The following is a 3235-nucleotide window of genomic DNA, read 5'->3' on the forward strand; positions in this document are numbered from 1 at the left end:
GGACTACCACTTCTCCTCGTGTGCCTGAGGGCCGAGGAGCACTTCTCCCCCTGCGCTGGTCATATGACAGGCAGCGGTTGAGACCCCTATCCTCGTGTACCTGAGGGCCGAGGTCTACTTATCCCTCTTGTCTGGTGGCTGATCACAGACAGAGATGAATTCCAGTGTCCTGGCAAGATCACCAGGCACTTCTTGTGTCCCTCTTGTACTGGCTGTAATGCAGACAAAGGACCACTATCTCTCCTCGCGTGCCTGAGAGCCGAGGAGCATTTCTCCCCCTGCACTGGTCTCATGACAGGCAGCGGTCGAGAACTCTATCCTCGTGTGCCCGAGGGCCGAGGCTCAGGTATCCCTCTTGTCTGGTGGTGGATCACAGACAGAGATGAATTCCAGTGCCCTGGCAAGATCACCAGGCACTTCTTGCGTCCCTCTTGTACTGGCTGTAATGCAGACAAAGGACCACTATCTCTCCTCGTGTGCCTAAGGGTCAAGGTTATTTATCCCTCTTGTCTGGTGGCTGATCACAGACAGAGATGAATTCCAGTGTCCTGGCAAAATCACCAGGCATTTCTTGTGTCCCTCTTGTACTGGCTGTAATGCAGACAAAGGACCACTATCTCTCCTCGCGTGCCTGAGAGCCGAGGAGCATTTCTCCCCCTGCACTGGTCTCATGACAGGCAGCGGTCGAGAACTCTATCCTCGTGTGCCCGAGGGCCGAGGCTCAGGTATCCCTCTTGTCTGGTGGTGGATCACAGACAGAGATGAATTCCAGTGCCCTGGCAAGATCACCAGGCACTTCTTGCGTCCCTCTTGTACTGGCTGTAATGCAGACAAAGGACCACTATCTCTCCTCGTGTGCCTGAGGGCCGAGGTTTATTTATCCCTCTTGTCTGGTGACTGATCACAGACAGAGATGAAATCCAGTGTCCTGGCAAGCTTTACCAGACACTTCTCGAGTTCCTCTTGTACTGGCTGTAATGCAGACAAAGGACCACCATTTCTCCTCGAGTGCCTGAGGGCCGAGGCTCATTATCCCTCTTGTCTGGTGATGCGTCACAGACAGAGATGTATTACCACTCGCGTCCTGGCAAGATCACCAGGCGGAGTTACCACAGTGTCTCATCAGGTGAGTATTCTAGACACTTTCCCTTCTCGGTCTTGCGAGACCAGACGAAGGACGACATGACCTCGTGGGCTCGAGGGCCGAGGTACTCTCTTCCCTCTGATCTGGTGGGCTCCACAGTCAGAGATGTATTACCACCCATGTCCTGGCAGGTTCCCCAGGCTGAGGTTTGTATTGTATTGTAACGCTGTCTTTTCCCCCCTTGTTCTAGCAGACACTAGGCAGGGTGCGGAAATTATGGGGGCGTTGATACCTCGTTCCCCATAGCGTTTCAGGATGCAGTGTAGAGTTCCCGGAAGGGAACGTCTCAGGTTACGTATGTAACCCTGGTTCCCTGAGGGAACGAGACACTGCGTCTCGGACCATAATTCCCGCATCCCTGCTGCGCTCACTTCATTCCTTTGAAGCTGACGCCGGCTTCAAACGCACGTGCTTTTATACTTCCTGGTCGATGACGTCACCGCGCCTGTGACGTCACTCCCGTTTCTCATTGGACGTTGGACTATGACTCAGAGTGCGGCCCGCCAATGGCGTTCCCCCATAGCGTTTCAGGACGCAGTGTCTCGTTCCCTCAGGGAACCAGGGTTACATACGTAACCTGAGACGTTTTCCATTGATAACATAATCATTGAAGATCCTTGTTTCTCAGATCATAAACCTATTGTGTTTAATGTTACCCTTTCTAGTCTATTGGATACTATGAAAACTACAGGTTTTTATTCTCGTATCAACTCTCTCACTGTAAATCAGTTTTCTGGTATGTTCCTTAGTAATGAAGTGTCCTCAGCAATTTCAGTTGCTGCTGAACATTCTTCTAGTCCTGATGAGTTAATTTCTCTATTTAACTCTTCCTGCTCAGATATCTTGGATTTTGTAGCCCCTTTGAAATATAAGTGTCCCAAATTTCAATCACAACCATGGCTGGATGACTCCACTCGTTCGCTTAGACAGATTTGTCGGAAAGCGGAGCGGCGTTGGAAAAAAGATAGTCTTAGTGTCTCTCTTGAATTGTTTAGAGAATCCATGGTGAACTTTCAGAAGGCAGCAAAAATAGCCAGAGCTAAATATTTCTCTGATATTATTAATAAACATTCTCATACCCCTAAAATTTTATTTAGCACTATAAATTCAATAATTAATCCTCGCATCTCCTGTGCAGTAGAACAAACACCTCATAATTGTGAGAGATTTTTGAGATTTTTAATTGAAAAGGTTGCTGGTATTCGATCCTCAATTTTTCCACTCTGTTCAAGTTTTTTGGGTGACTGTTCAGTTTCTACAGCCACCTTTTGCAGTTTTCAGCCTGTGTCGCTCTCTGAATTAAGGGACCTAGTAATGCAGACAAAATCTTCAACCTCACCTTATGATCCCGTTCCCTCTAACTTTTTTAAAGATGCTTTCGATACAATTGATCCTAGCATTCAAGTAATTATTAATTCCTGCTTAGTTTCGGGCACAGTCCCTGCATTTTTAAAGCATGCAGTTGTCCAGCCATTGCTTAAAAAATCCAATGCTGATATTAATTGCTTGAACAACTTTCGGCCTATTTCAAAACTCCCTTTTCTGTCAAAAGTTCTGGAAAGAGTTGTCCTGTCACAGTTACATCCTTTTTTAAATTCAACTCATATACTTGAACCTTTTCAATCCGGCTTTACTGCCCTCCACAGTACTGAAACAGCCTTGATAAAAGTGTTAAATGACTTGTTACTGTCGGTTGATTCTGGTAATAATGCAGTTTTGGTTTTATTGGATCTGAGCGCTGCTTTTGATACAGTAGATCATAGCATCCTTCTGTCTCGCCTTGAACATTGGGTGGGCTTAAAGGGTACAGCACTATGCTGGTTTGAGTCCTATCTGAAATTCAGGTCATTTTCAGTGTCTCTTGGCCGGTTCATGTCTTCATCTGCCACTTATTTCTGCGGAGTTCCGCAGGGGTCCATTTTGGGGCCATTGCTGTTTAACTTATATATGCTTCCACTTGGTAACATCATAAGGAAATATAACATTTCGTTTCATTTCTACGCTGATGATTCTCAACTGTATCTTCCTTTAAAATCTCCAGATTCTATGTAGCCTCTCATTGGTTGTCTTGAGGATATTAGATGCTGGATG

This window comes from Garra rufa, chromosome 9, assembly GCF_049309525.1.
Source record: "Garra rufa chromosome 9, GarRuf1.0, whole genome shotgun sequence".
Taxonomy (NCBI): Eukaryota; Metazoa; Chordata; class Actinopteri; order Cypriniformes; family Cyprinidae; genus Garra; species Garra rufa.